The following is a 16,309-nucleotide window of genomic DNA, read 5'->3' as shown; positions in this document are numbered from 1 at the left end:
GGGCCTTCTCAATAAAGACTCTGGACAGATCAGGGCTGGCAAGAAGGGATAGGGCAAGCATCATAATGTAGCTCAGGTCTGCAACATTGTACCAATTGAAAGCATACCAGCCCTGCAGACCAAACCCAATTAAAGTCTCATTCTAAACTATGCACATTTCAGAAAACATAACCTAATAAACTATGACTGGGAAATTCCAGGACTCAAGTCTTAATCCCAGTTTTTCTATTAACACACTATGTGAAAGTTTGAAGATCTCTTTGTGCCTTACTTTCTTCATCTGTAAAAATAGGGAACTCATATCTATTACCTCTCGAGGTTGCAGAGAGGAACAATAAAATTGATTTGCAAAGTGTTTTATTGCCATAAAGTGCTATGCTGAAAACAGCCTGTGTTTAAATAGCCTGATTTGTTGCAGTATGTAATAAAGAGTGCTATTTAAAGAATATATTCTAAATAAATGCATTCTTAATTTTCTTTCTGTTGTTACTTTTGTGACACTCACTAAAATCCAGGAAGAATACTGTGAGATGTTAGTCTTTATTCACACTAAATTTATCCCTACCCGAAAAATAAAATTATGGTCTCATATTCTTAGTTTACTCTCCCATAATTCATTCAGCTAACATTTAAGTATAACAACTAGATCCCAAATTTTATGCTTGAATGTATGGAATCCAAAGTAATAAGTGCAGCCAGAAATGACTTTTGAGTGTCACTTATGCCCACCTCTTCCCATCTCCATCTTCAGTAATGTAATGTTGATAGCTTGAAATCAGCTATTTTCAGAGGATTTACACCACAGAAGTAGGCAAATGTATAAATGAAGTCTTTACCTTTCTCTTTTCCAGAAAACTGGTTATTAAACACCTGCCAGCACACCACTGGATTTCATGTACCTAGAACTGAAAAACACAGATACAAATACACATCATCATCACCATCAACAACAGCAAAAAATAGGCCTAAAAAGCATCAGAGAGATTAATTTTTAAAATAATATACTCTTTCTTCTTTAAAAATTTTTCTATGGGAAAATATTTGCTACAAGTGGATCCAGATATTTTCTTAGCCCTAAAGCGATGATTCTCAAATGTTAGCATGCCATCAGAGTTACCTGGAGAGCTTATGAAAAGAAACTACTCAACTCCAAACCTTGAATTTCTGATTCAGTAGGTTTGGGATGAGGCCTGTTAATTTACAACTCTAACAAGTTCCCAGGTGATCCTGAGACTACAACTTAAATGTATGTGGGGTAACAAAAAAAACAAACCAAAACAAGATTGCTTTGTTTCTGGGCGTCTTCACGGTAAGCGAGGTTACTATGATTTGTTCTGCTAGATCTAAAATGCTGTGAATTTGGAATCAGAGTTTTTACTTCAACAGAAAATCATTTGGCTTCATTGGGCTTCAGTTTCACTATCTGTTAAAAGTGAGAATTAAATTTCATGTTCACAGTTCTGTGCTAATCTGTTATAAAATGAAAAAGAATTCATTCACAGGTTTCCCTAACTAATGAAGTTCTGTTGTAAAAATAATAACAATTATATCAGAAAATAAGAAACCAGAATCTCAGATTCCAAAGACATGGATGAACGGTACCTAAAGCAGAGGTAGCTCATGGAATGGAGTTTGGGAACTGAGTCATCCTTGGAATCCAGCGAAGCTTTTACAACCTGATTACTTTGCTGCCATCTCATCAGCAGACTCGTGGGTCCCAAATCTAGTGTTGTAACATTACTGTGACCTTGCAAATCTTCATCTCTGCTTCTATTAATATGTCTCTCTTAGCTTCTCCTTCTACTACCAAATGGTCTCTACTCTCCTTTTCTCATAGCTTCTCTCCCTCTCATGGCTTCTGCATTTCCATGTAGTGTAACTATTGTATACCTCCCAGCTTCTGCCACCATTTTGATGGCAGCAGCAGCCCATCTAGAGCGGCCACTGCCATGATGCTGGCTGCAGTGGGGGAGGTACAGCTGGGGCTGTGCACTCCATGGAGCCGGTGGGAGCTGGGAACAGGTGGAAGCCCCACCCACTTCTCTGTTGGCAAGGCAGGAGCTTCACACTCCCCAGGCACAGCTGCAGCCTCCTAGCCATGGCTGCAGACCGAGGTCTCCCTGTGCTCTTGGGGTCTGGGAGCAGGCAGGAACTCTGCCCTCCCAAATGCAGCTGCAGCCACCCAAGCCATGGCTGTGGACCTGGGCATCTCTGCACTGTCAGGGGCCCAGGAACGCACCCCCCCCACCCCCATAGGCTCAGAAATGCCTGTTCCTGCTGCCTGGCCTCTCCCTGCTCCAAGCACCCAATTCAATCTCAGAGCAAAGTTGAGACTGAGCCTGGGTACTGTGACAATCTGGCCAGGTGTGTGCATGCTTGGGGCAGCACTGACATGCCAGCTTCCTTCCATCTCAGCCCACTCCAGACTTTAGGAACCAAGGAGCATGAGAGGGAGACTGAGGGGGATTAAGGGTAGCTTGGCATGGGCCTGCAGGCACCCCTTGGCATGAACAGTGTGGGTACCATGAACAGCAGCAGGAGGCAGACAAGCTCCTAGACCAAAGGGGGTGGTTCCCCAGTGAAGCCCCACCTTCAAGCTGGGGAAGGCCTGAAGCTTGGGGGCCAGGCTACCAGGCCAGAGGACAGAAATGGGAACTTATGGTGTTTTTGTGGCCTGCCCATGACCACCCATGAGCCAATCAGCATGTATTTCCTCCCTTATGAAGCGTATAAAAACTCCACACTCAGCCAGACTTGGGAGACATTGGGACAACCAGCTACAGAGAGGAGCTACCCACTCCAGGGTCTCCTCTCTGCTGAGAGCTGAGCAGACATTGGGATGACCAGCTTTGGAGAGGAGCTACTCCCTCCAGGGTTTCCTCTCTGCGGAGGACTGAATACTCATCAGGACACCCTGGCTACAGAGAGGAGCTCCCACTGTGAGTCTCCTCTGAGCTGTTCTATTGCTCAATAAAGCTCCTTTTCCCCTTGCTCACCCTCCGCTTGTCCATATACCTCATTTTTCCTGAGTGCAAGACAAGAATGCAAGGCCCACTGAATGGCAGAGCTGAAAGAGCTGTAACACAGACAGGGCTGAAGCATGCTCCTTGCTCACCACATTGTGGGTTACAAGAAAAAAAGAGAAAAGCCACAGCCCTTCAGAAAGCCCAGACCTAGGAGCTCCCCAAGCCAGGGCTGTGACACCCTCTTTGGGGCTCTATAGTTCCTGGCACCTCCAACCTTCCAGGCGCTACCATGTTCCCCCATGCCAGCCATGGAAGCTGCTTGCAGGATGCCTGGTCCAGCCATAGCCTCATGGGGAGCCAGCGCCCATGCTGACACCTGAAGCTGCCCACCCCACCGCAGCCAGTATGCCTGGTTGTGTGCAGTGGCCAGACCCCACACTTGCTCCCTCACATACCTTTCACCACTCCACTCATCCCTGTCAGCGATGGGATCCAGGCCAGTAGCATGAGCCAAGCGCAGCCTGCAGCCTGACAGGCTGAGTGGGTGCAGTGGGCCTAAGCAAAACAGGCAAAGGCACTGCTGGCCACAGAGGTTTCCAGCTGTTGAAGTGACACCCCAAGAATCCCGTAACAATTTTATTCTTGCCATCTCTATAAGCTTTGCATTCAAATCCTAATAAAGGATGAGTTTAAATCTACCTTGTTTACTGCTACATTCACAATGCCTAATATAGTGCTTGGCAAAAAATAAGTATTTTTTGAATGAATGAATGAATGACTCATTTAAGTCAACTCATAGACTGGCCCACTCCAGATCTATTTATATTTACAGCCAAGAAGGCAAGCTTATACATTATGGAATTTGCCCAATTACACGTAACAAATCTGGAAATCAGCCTAGGTCAGCAGGAGTCTGTGAACAAGGCTGAGAACATGAATATTTATCTACAGCCATTCACTGTTGGACATTCTTTATTTTCTTTAGGCCCAGGAGAGGAAACAAACCGGGTTGGTTGAGAAGAGTGGTTGATAAAGACCACCCTTACCAGCTGTCTAGGGTCATCTGAAAACTCCCACCAGCTGAGTTAGTTTTCAGCCAGGATGTCAGTGAACAAGTGTTTGCAAAGACGGGGTTCTCCTAGAGCAGATTCTGAAACAAAGTTTTGAGTGCTGTAGTTGATTTGATTGTCATCCCAATGAGGGAATAAAGAAATGAGACAAGAGGAAAAAAACAGTCAGCTAATTAAGATATGTTTTCACCTGGGCAACTGGAACTTAACTGCTCTCTGGAACTCTGAATGTCAAGTCTCAGAGTTATCCCGCCAGAGGAGTGAAGAAACTGGGACACTTATATACCTCCTCACATCAGTTACTAGGAAGGGGTCATTAAATTCCTGGCTTATCCAGCCTGCCCATGCTGACAGAGAAAACGTTGATCAGGTTGTCAGAAGTCAGTGATAGTAGTGAACTACAGTGACAAGGCACAGAGGAAACAGACCGGGAGCTGACAGTGATTATTACAGACTCTCTTCCACCGTGTGGTCATGCCTGAGAATTCACTACCCCAGAGGTTTAGAATTCCAGGAGACAGCATAACTCTATTCTGTTCCTTAAGTCTCTGACCCACAACATTTATACATGACAACAGAACCATCACTCACAATCCCCTACCCTCAGAAATGTTAGTAGCAGCACAGCTGCCAACCTTCTGAATCCCACTACAAAATCCAAAAGTAGAAAATAAAAATCACTATCGCAATTGCCATAAGGTAATACAATTTTCTGCTTACTTGCACTCCACCCAAGCTTCTCCCCTTCACCCTTATACATCCATACTATGAACTAATTGAAAAAAGTCCTCTCTGTTATTCATGTTTAAATCTCGCAAATCTAAAACAGAATTGGGCAGGTAGTTGGTAATTGGTATTGCTTAAATGAATTAACTAAATTGACAGGCCTAGTTTAGATCCATGGCATCACAAAGTCTATCCTCAGAATCCCACACATGCTATCCTGGCCATTTAATTCCAAAACAGAGCATGTTCACTACATAACTGGGACCGACTACTTTGCCAAATCCAAGCATCATTTCTGATACATGAGAACATTGCTGATTTTCCGTCAAGGCTGTGTTGCATACTTCAGTAATCAGGAACTGTGGAACTATGGCACTATGGTTACCACTTTGGGGACAAGAGAGAAAAAATACTAACAAGATTTTTATTTCCTGAACCCTCAAAAGAATCTGTTCCTAGTGCCTGTGGCATGGGAGTAACTATCTATTACTAAGAGCACCGAGTACGCTCAAGGGAATAGAACTGATTTTTATTTTGTCACTTACATTTACAGGTATCTATTTATTTATGTTTCTCTGGTTGAATTCCTCTTGAGAAGTTTACAATTTAATGCGTGCCTTCTTCTTTTGTAATTCTCCAAAGTACCTAGTAGAGTGCTTGGCACATAAAGGATTGTCAATAAGCCGTGGCTGATGGGTAGAATCGCCCTGCTAAGTAGGTGGAACAACCCTAAACAAGCATTAATTGCTAGAATTTCTTGAGTCCTGAAAGTAGTCAGTGTCTATAACCTGGAAAACAGGCTGCTCTGGCCACATCATTGCTCAGGAATGACTAAACATTTCATTTCTGCAGCCACTGAGTTTGTTTTTTTTAAAGTCATCTCCAACGGCAAATAAACATATAGTGAGTGACTTTACATTTTTATGACCCACTGGTATATAATAAACGGTAACCATAAGGTAGGCGCAATTGTTTGTAACAGATAGCGTGAGAGCATTCATTTGAAAGGGTGGCACTGAGAGACTCAAGCTGTGGAAAACAGAACTGAATTCTGTGAGTGCCTGTTAGTTAGCACAAGTGAGGTTCCAGTAGAGATGTCTGCTCTCAACCTCTAGAAATATTAATCTCTTTGCTTCTTTTGGTTACCATGAGTAAAATCAGAAGTAAATGTGTGTAGTAAAATAAAAATTAGGAACTCTAATTTCTGAAGAATAACTCCTGCATTGTGATTTGATAGGGTCAGGAGCTAGAAGGAAGGATTCAATTTTCAGCCGCTCTGAAAGCCTCGCAGCCCGCCATGTGTTCCAGCTTGGCCTTGATCTGCAGCCGTCCCTGTTTGCTATGTGACAGACAGCTGTTCCCTCCCGGCTCTCCGCGGTCATTCCTCCACCTCACACATCAATCCGTGTGTGAAATGAGGCACTGGCAGGAACTGCAGCCCAACATGAGCAGGAGTCTTTGGCTGGAAGGCTCAATATCAGACCAGGACTGATCATCAAAGTGTCTCCCCAAGGGAAAGATAAAAAGGCAGAAAACAAAATGTTCTTCTATAGAAGACTACCAAGAAATAAAGCTTACAATATGCCACAGAAAATCTACTTGTACTTTCTATCATATCTGGTTCTATTTTCAGCTGTTGCAGCTTTCCCTTCACCTGCTGGCTCTTTCTGAAATAAAGATATCAGGAGACTTGAACTCCATGCGGCTCATTATTGAGAGCTCCTTGCTAAAGCACACAAATCACACCTGGCTCAGAGTCGCCATTGCATGTAGCACATGACTTCTGGTTGTCAAATGTCCAGTCCTCATGATCAGGCTCAGCAGTCTCACCACCACACTTTTATTTCATATTTTAAACATCTGTACGGGTGTGCGTGCCCATGTGCATGTTTATAATGCAATGTTCAGTTTGCTTCTGTTTTATATTTTCTGTTTCTGGAAAATGATGATTAAAATTAAGTAGAAAGGATTATAAAGCCCAAAATACAGAAACTTATCTTTTTCCTTAGAGTGACTTATTTTATCATTTTCAATGATCTAGAGCCTAGTTAGCCATCTGTCAGAGACTGAATAGGGAATGCCTACCACAACTGTGAGGTTGGACCGGTGACCTTCCCTGTTCCTCCCAAATTAGGAGTTCTGTGATTGTCATGTGCTAGGCAAATTGCTGTTAAAACATTTTTCAAAAAAAATTATCACGCTCAAACACAGCTGATTCATACAGACAACTGCTAATACAATTGGTATATTTTCTGTTTAGACAGGAAGAGAAGGACAGAGAGGAACAATTCCATGGGACTTGAAAGTAGAGACATCCATTCAGGCACTGACTGAGTCAATATCATAGCTTCACATTTGCAAAGCTGTCTTTATATGGTTGAGTTGCAGTTTTCATTACAGGTCTCATTTTCAGAGCTTTGTAATTCACGCCTAACTTGACATTACTGACTTTAACCTGGGAAGAACTGTTTCTATGAAAAACTATGAAATTTATTTTATTAATTTGCTTTAGAGATGGGAAAACTAATACAAAAGCATAAAGATGATTTTACATTCCAAGAAACCTGTTTACCATGTCTAGTTTCACTAACATACAACCAACACTGAAGTCACACTTTCAATTAAGAAAGGAAAAGGATACAGAATCCCAGCAGTGGCCACCCAAGGGGAGTGCAGACCAAGTCCTGCTGCAAGGACCCCCCGCAACCCAAAACATTCTTATGCTGGTGAAACTTGTGAAAATAAAAATCTAGGCCAATGTTGAAGAGTGAAGAGTTTTGTTTTTTTATTTTTCATTTTGGCTTTTGAATGTAACTAACCAGCCATAGAAGTGAGGGAGAAGAGGGGGACACTTGCTAACTGCTAGTCCCAAACCTGGGGCAAAGCAAATTTAAAAGCTAACTGAGGCTGGGCACAGTGGCTCATGCCTGTAATCCCAGCACTTTGGGAAGATGAAGTGGGCAGATCACGAGGTCAAGAGATCAACACTGTCCTGGCCAACATAGTGAAACCCCGTCTCTACTAAAAAACACAAAAATTAGCAGGGCATGGTGGTGCACACCTGCAGTCCCAGTTACTTGGGAGGCTGAGGCAGGAGAATGACTTCAATCCGGGAGGTGGAGAGGGCAGTGAGCTGAGATCATGCCACTGCACTCCAGCCTGGCAACAGAGCAAGACTCTGTACAAAAAAAAAAGATACCTAACTGTATGGACTGTTTATAACAGTCTTGCATGATTTTTAGCACCAGCTGTTAGGATCAGCTCCCTTACCCTATAATGACGCTTCTAACTGACTACCTACTCATAGCACAGGTCTTGGACAATTACCCAGTTGAAAATTATTGCTAAAATAGTCCATTGAGCATTAATACCACATCAAAGACTTTAAACTACATTTTCTGTCATCCAGAAAAGTAAGCATTTACAGCACCAAAGAGAATTAAATAATTGATATTATTACTCCAATTATGCAGATAAGGAAACTGAAGTTCAGAATGATTGCTTACTGTACCCAAGCCATACTGCAAGTATTGACTGCAAAAATTTGAAACTTCATTTGACTGACTCTAAAGCACATGTACTTCTCACCACACCAGAAGGCCTTTCACCCACGTCTTCCTGTTAAAGAGAGCTCTGCTCTCCCTTGTTTTGTGTTTACTGAGAGGAATGAGTCTGCATTCCTTTGAAGTGCATTGCTCTTAAATTAATATAATGACTGGAGACTCCTTTTTACTAATTAAAAACAATGACTAAAATATAAGAATCTAAACATCAGAAATTAATGTATTAAAACAGTTGTTCATGATATGGAGGGCTTTCTATTGGCAGAACGTTTTGAGGTACAGAAGGTTGGCTCAATTTTTAGTATCACTTGTTAGGTAGTAGCCCTTAAAGTAAAAACTTGCCATGTAAAGTTTCATTTGACAATGAGATTAATCAACTACATTGAAAATTGCATTACTACCAAATCACAAATAGGAATCTAGACAGCTTCGGTGGGTAGCATAGTTTTAATGACTTGGGGCGGAGTTGAAAGAGCGTACTGAGTGAGGAATCAGGATATCAGGAGGATGTGGGATCTACTCTTGACTTTCTGTGGACTACCATAGTCAGATTGCCTAAGCTCAGTGCATCTAAAGTTTTTGTTCTGTACAATGCACTAAATAATCTCTAGTTCCACCTAGCTATAAATACCTACAATATATTCAACATATTCACATGCTGTATAGAAGTTTTGGTTACATACCACCTTTGAATAGTATTATTTTTTAAAAAAGAATGATTTGAAAAACTCATCACTGACACTTTGATTACATCCACATGCTCCAATGATACTGTATTGCCTAGCTTAAATCAATGAACGTTCTCTTTTATGTTGTATTCTGCTCAGAGCTTGACATAATATAAGGTAGACTTACAGTTCCACATGGCTGGGGAGGCCTTACAATCATGGCAGAAGGCAAAGAGGGACAAGTCACATCTTACATGGATGGCAGCAGGCAAAAAAAGAGAATGATAACCAAGCAAAAGGGATTTCTGATTATAAAACCATCAGATCTGATGAGACTCATTCACTACCACAAGAACAGTATGAAGGAACCAAACCACTTCCATGATTCAATTATCTCCCCTTGGGTCCCTCCTACAACATGGGGCAACTGTGGGAGTTGCAATTCAAGATGAGATTTGGATGGGGACACAGCCAAACCATATCATTCTGCCCCAGCTCCTCCCACATCTCATGTCTTCACATTTCAAAACCAGTCATGCCTTCTCAACAGTCTCCCAAAGTCTTAACTCATTTCAGCATTAACTCAAAAGTCCACAGTCCAATGTCTCATCTAAGACAAGGCAAGTCTCTTCTGCCTATGAGCCTGTAAATTTGTTACTTCCTAGATACAATGGGGGTACAGGCATTGGGTAAATGTGGTCATCCCAAATAGGAGAAATTGGCCAAAACGAAGGGCTAAAGGCTGTATGCAAGTCCAAAATCCAGCAAGGAAGTCAAATCTTCCAAAATGATCTCCTTTGACTCTATGTCTCATATCCAGGTCACGTTGATGCAGGAGGTGGGTTCCCATTGTCTTGGGCAGCCCTGTCTTTGTGGCTTTGCAGGGTACAGCCTCCCTCCCAGCTGTTTTTGTAGGCTGGCATTGAGTCTCTGCAGCTTTTCCAGGTGCACAGTGCAAGCTGTCCATGGATCTACCATTCTAGGGTCTGGGGGATGGTGGCCCTCTTCTCACAGCTTCACTAGGTGGTACCACAGTAGGGAGTCTGTGTGGGGGCTCCAACCCCATATTTCCCTTCCACACTGCCATAGCAAAGGTTCTCCATGAGGGCCCTGCCTTTGCAGCAAATTTCTGCCTGGGCATCCAGCCATTTCCATACATCCGCTGAAATCCAGGCAGAGGTCCTGAAACCTCAATTCTTGACTTCTATGCACCTTCCTCAATACCATGTGGAAGCTGCCAAGACTTGGGGCTTGCACCCTCTAAAGCCATAGCCCTATTTATTCACCTTGGCCCCTTTCAGGCATGGCTGGACCAGCTGGGATGCAGGGCACCAAGTCCCTAGCTTGCACACAGCAGAAGGAGCCTGGCCCAGCCCACTAGACCATTTTTTCTTCCTAAGTCTCTGGGCATATGATGGGAGGGGTTGCTGTGAATACCTCTGACATGCCCTGGAGACATTTTCTCCATTGTCTTGAGGATTCACATTAGGCTCCTCATTACTTATGCAAATATCTGCAGCCAGCTTAAATTTCTTCTCAGAAAATGGGATTTTCTTTTCTATCACATTGTCAGGCTGCAATTTTTTTGAACTTTTATGCTGTTTCTCTTTTAAAACTGAATGCCATTCACAGCACCCAATTCTCCTCTTGAATGCTTTTCTGCTTAGAAATTTCTTCCACCAGATACCCAAAATCATCTCTCTCAAGTTCAAAGTGCCACAAATCTCCAGGGCAGGAGCAAAATGCTGCCAGTCTCTTTGCTAAAACATAACAAGAGTCACCTTTGCTCAAGTTGCCAACAATTTCCTCATCTCCATATGAGACCACCCCAGCCTGAATTTCATTGTCCATATCACTATTAGCATTTTGGTCAAAGCCATTCAACAAGTCTCTAGGAAGTAAACTTTCCCATTTTCCTATCTTCTTCTTAGTCCTCCAAACTGTTCCAACATATGTCTGTTACCCAGTTCCAAAGTCCCTTTCACATTTTGGGGTATCTTTTCAGCAGTGCCCCACTCTACTGGTAACAATTTACTATATTAATCTGTTTTCACACTGCTAATAAAGACATACCCAATACTGGGTAATTTATTCAGGAAAAAAGGTTTAATGGATTTACAGTTCCACATGGCTGGGGAGGCCTCACGATCATGGTGGAAGGCAAGGAGGAGCAAGACATATCTTACATGGATGGCAGCAGGCAAAGAGACAGAATGAGAACCAAGCGAAAGGGGTTTCTCCTTGTAAAATCATCAGACTTTGTGAGTTATTCACAACCACAAGAACAGTATGAGGAAACTGCTCCCATGATTCAAGTATCTCCTGTGGGTTCTCTCCCACAGCAGGAGGGAATTATGGGAGTTACAATTCAAGATGAGATTTGGGTGGGGACACAGCAAAACTGTATCAGGTAGAATAGAGACCACTTCAAAGTTAATGAACTGACTGTCAAGGCTATCTGTGGAGACCCTGCTCACTTCTCCCTCTCTTTCTACTTACCACATACCCACCAGTGAAAAATATATTGGCTTCATAATTAAGGGACATTCCATAAAGTACCTGGCTTGTACTCTTCAAAAATGCCCAAAAAAAAAAAAAAAAAAAAAGGCCATGGCTGAGGTGTGAAGGGCACAGCCATGGGTCTCCTGGAGCTGTTCCTAGTGGAGATCTTCAAGTCCTGGTGGGGCTGCCAGGTCATCAGCCCCTTCAGGAGGTTCACCTGCATCACTGGCCCCAATGGCCCTGGCAATTATCTTTACCTTTTTTGGTATATGTTCATTTCATCTGACGCACAGCTCAAGTTCAGATTTCCTCATTTAACTCCAAAATGTTCTTTGAAACACTTATACACTGTTGATGGGAAAGTAAATGAGTTCAGCCACTGTGGAAAGCAGTTTGGGGATTTCTCAAAGAACTTAAAACAGAGCTACCGTTCAACCTAGTAATTTCATTACTGCATATATACCCAAAGGCAAAAAATCATTCTACCGAAAAAGACACATGCACTTGTATGTTCATCATGCAGCACCATTCACAATAGAAAAGGCATAGAGTCAACCTAAATGCCCATCAACAGAGGACTGGACAAGCACAGTGTAGTACATATGCACCAGAGAATATTACACAGCCACAAGAAAGAACAAAATCATGTCCTTTGCAACTTCAATTGCTGACAACAATTGAAGCCCTGGTTCCAGTTTTTCTTGAGGCCCAAGCCACAGCTTTGTCTGTTCAATCTTTTCTTTGATTCAGTGAGAAAACAAAATACCTTCATATCTCGGACTCAACAAATTTGAGTTGAGTTCCTGCCACATAACCAAAAGCAGTCTATTAAACTTATTAAGATTTTATCATCAACATTCCTATGATGAGATTCCAGTACTGTCACCCTAAAATCTCATCATATAAATATGATCAAAGTAGAGTAACAATTATAAAAACTTCACCTCTAATCTCTATATTTTTCTCAGTAGCAAGGTTTTGTTTTTACTTATTTTTAAATTGGGACAGTTTTTAAATTGCCTCAAATACGTTATTTATTTATCCACGGCTGCATATATCTTTGCACAACCAAAACTAATCAGACTTGGTAAAACATTCTCCATCTATCTTGAGGATAATTTTGTGGGAGAAGTACTAAATAGTGTCTGTTTTTAGAAAGGACTTGACATTTTGAAAGAAATGTCTTTACTGGGTATAAATTTTACACTAACTGAAAAAATGTCTGGTGGTAAAAGAAATCTAAAAGGAAGTGAAATACAATTCAGCCTAGAAAAACAACTCAAATAATTTATTTTGGGGGGCAGGAAACAAAAACATATTTATTTCCTGATCCTGAAAATACAGCAGTGTTTTGAGACCAAGGAAGATGGATGATTTTAATGTGCAGCTAAGTTGAAAAAAATGAAAAAGAAAAAAATCAAGATATATGCAAGACACACACTTACTTTATAGACAACCCATTAAAAAACAGTCCCCAGCACACATTTTTACATTTCTCATGAGATTTTGGAATTTGCGCTGCAAAAGCATGTGTGGAATACATGCAAGTCAAGACACAGTCGAATCAATAGTACAGAATGCACATCATGGGGTGACAGCCCTCACAGGTTCTCCGTATCTCCCACAGGGGCTATTTAACAACGAAGAGTCTATTGTTCAGGCTCCTTTTTCCTTCCCAGAATAATATTTCAAATGATTATACAGGATATCTTAGTATGTAAGAAATACCCTAAAAGCAATCATTGTAGATACTAACAGTTTAAACAAGAAGCTCCATTTCATGAGTTTTTCACAGACCACTCATTCTCTTTCCTTTTTAATTTGCTTCTTATCTATTTCATTATGGCTGTGTTTACACAAACAGAAAATTGAAAGTTTAATTTTGAAAATATGAAATAGCCTTACTAGATTATTTATATCAAAGCAATCATCTGAATAAAATTTATTTTGAAAGGCAACTCAAAACAAGATATGTTCCTGAATTATCTGGAAGCTCTCAAAGTTATAATTCAGTGGTGCTCAACCCCTGAGCCACAGACAGGTACTAGTCCATAGCCTGTTAGGGAGCAGGCAGCCCAGCAGGAGGTGAGCTGTGGACACAGGAGTAAGACCGCCTGAGCTCCACCTCCTGCCAGATATGTCGCAGGAATAGATTCTCACAGGAGCGCGGACCATATTGTGAACTTGCACATGGGGGGATCTACGCTGAGAGCTCCTTATGAGAATCTAATGCCTGATGATCTGCAGTGGAACGGTTTCATCCTGAAACACCACCCCCTACAGACCCTTCCCATGGAAAAATTGTCATCCACAAAACTGATTCCTGGTGCCAAAAAGGTTGGAGTCTGCTGGAATTCATTCTGTCAGAATAGATATAGCCTGAAAATAATTTTTATTGTATTATTCTTTGAATTTTGAATACAGTGAATGATAAAAGTGAATGCCTACCTCTTATTTTATAGACAGTCAGTGCAAACATGGTTCTCATTTCTCTTATTTTCCATTTCTTGTTGCAAGATACCTGGATTTTTCTTTTGGAAAACAGTATAGAGTGGTGTTAAACAGAAGAGTTCTAGAATCACAGTAACTTACCCTCTATATGCCTCAGTTTCCACATCAATAAAACTGGGATCTTAATAGTACTTTGATTTATAAAGTTGTAGTAAGGATCAAATAAGATAAATCTAGTAAAATACTTAGAAAGTATTTGAAAACTGGATCTTGAAGAAATATTTGTACACCCATATTAATAGCAGCATTATTCACAAAACCAAAGGTGGAAGCAACCCAATGTTTATCAACAGATGAATGGATTAGAAAAAGGGATGTATGTGGTATACACATAGGATGAAATATAGTTCAGTCTTAAGAAGGAAGGAAGTCAGGCGGGGTGGCTCATGCCTGTAATCCCAGCACTTTGGGAGGCCGAGATGGGAGGATTGGTTGAGGCCGGGGGTTCAAGACCAGCCTGGTCAACATAGCAAGACCGTATCTCTAACAAACAAACAAACAAACAAAAACTCAAAGAAATGGTGAGATTTCTGTTGGCCAGACACAGTGGCTCATGACTGTAATCCCAGCACTTTGAGAGGCTGAAGAGAATGGATCACTTGAGGTCAGGAGTTCAAGACCAGTCTGGGCAACATGGTGAAACCCCATCTCTACTAAAAATACAAAAATTATCTGAGTGTGGTGGCGCATGCCTGTAATCTCAACTTCTTGGGAGGCTGAGGTGGGAGAGTCACTTGAACCCAGGAGACAGATGTTGCAGTGAGCCAAGATTGCACCACCGCACTCTAGTGGAAAACAAAAGAAAATTCTGATACATGCTACAACATGGATGAAACTTGAGAACATTCTGCTAAATAAAATAAAACAGTCATTAAAAGACAAATACTGTATGACTTCACTTATAAAAAGTTACCTACAATAGTCAAACTCATAGAAAAGAAAATAGCAGTTGTCAGGGCATGGGGAATAGAAAGTTACTGTTTAATGGGCAGAGTTGTGTTTTATAAGATGAAAAATTCTGGAGATTGGTTGCATAACAATGTATACATACTTAACAATATTGAATTATACACATAAAAATGGCTAAGATGATCAGTTTTATGTGTATTTTCCACAATAAAAAAGAAAAAAATGAAAAACAATTTTTTAATAAGATTTTATTTTACCTTAAAAAAAAAAAATTCCATCTCTGGCACAAAGAGCTTCAGTAGAAAAAGGCTTTCTCTTTGTTTTTGAAATTTTCTGATTTAGGACCAGGCTCTTTGTATGTCCTGTAATATTAGGTATACATTTAATAAATATAGTAGCAAGCCTCTGGGTTCAAATGGAAGCAAGCAATTAACTTTTTTCTAAGGTTCTTCAGGGGGCCCTGGATCCTGTGAGAAAGGAAGTGCCTGAAATTAGATATGGAAGCAGAGATCACAAGCGCAAGTGGTGTACTCTCCGCACTGCGGGGAGGCACTATAAAAACTGGCAGCCAACCTGTTAACTGTTTATGTAAATGAGGAAGGCTACTACTGATTCTGGTTCTTGGTCCAGCAGTAGGTCACTGTAAGCTCTCCACAGGCCATAACAAACAGAATAAAAAGAATAAGAAGTGGCCACGTTCAAGCACAAGAAGATTAAATAATATCCATCGGACCTATGGTATTAAAGCTCACATCGACTATTCTGACAGCAGGGGTACTGCCAAGAGCTACAGCAACACTGAGTCACACAACATGACACAAAGGGCACAGTAAAGTAACCTAACCATTGGGAAGGGGCTATAAATTCCAAATAGCTTGGAGTAAACTTAACAAGAAATATGCACTGCTAACATTAAAAAAATACAAATTTTATTGGATAATCTAAAAGAAGTTCTAAATAAATGGAGCAAAATACCCTGCTCTCAGATGAAAAGAATTGATGTTTTAACATTTCAGGTCTTCCAAATTTCTATAAATGTAATATAATTCCATTCAAAATTCCAACTCCAAAATTATGTAACAAAAGAATAAATAGAAGAGTTTAAACTATTAGGCAAAACAGGTAGACAACTTAATTCTGGCATGATACTAGACAGGTAGATCAATGGAAAAGATTCCAAATCCAGTGACACATCCAAAATACACACAAATTTAGAATTAGTAAAGTGTTTTTTTATTCAATAGAGAAAGGATAGATTTTTAATAAATAACTGCTTTAAAATTTTGTTAACTCTGAAAAAAAGTTATATTCCTTACCTAACACATTTTCATATATTTGTGTATTTCCTCTGTGTTTTCAATCACATATGGTGAGAATGCAATCAATGCCTTTCT

General features: G+C 41.0%; 1 pseudogene; it reads right to left on the bottom strand.

Moving 5' to 3' along the window:
• The window catches only part of LOC105706246 (RNA-binding motif protein, X chromosome-like), a 67,774-nt pseudogene that overhangs the window by 33,490 nt on the left and 17,975 nt on the right, over window positions 1–16,309 (bottom strand).

The sequence above is a fragment of the Aotus nancymaae genome, unplaced genomic scaffold, assembly GCF_030222135.1.
Source record: "Aotus nancymaae isolate 86718 unplaced genomic scaffold, 86718_ANA_hifiasm-v0.15.2.pri h1tg000033l, whole genome shotgun sequence".
Lineage (NCBI taxonomy): Eukaryota > Metazoa > Chordata > Mammalia > Primates > Aotidae > Aotus > Aotus nancymaae.
This window is presented reverse-complemented; position numbering and strand designations above follow the sequence as displayed.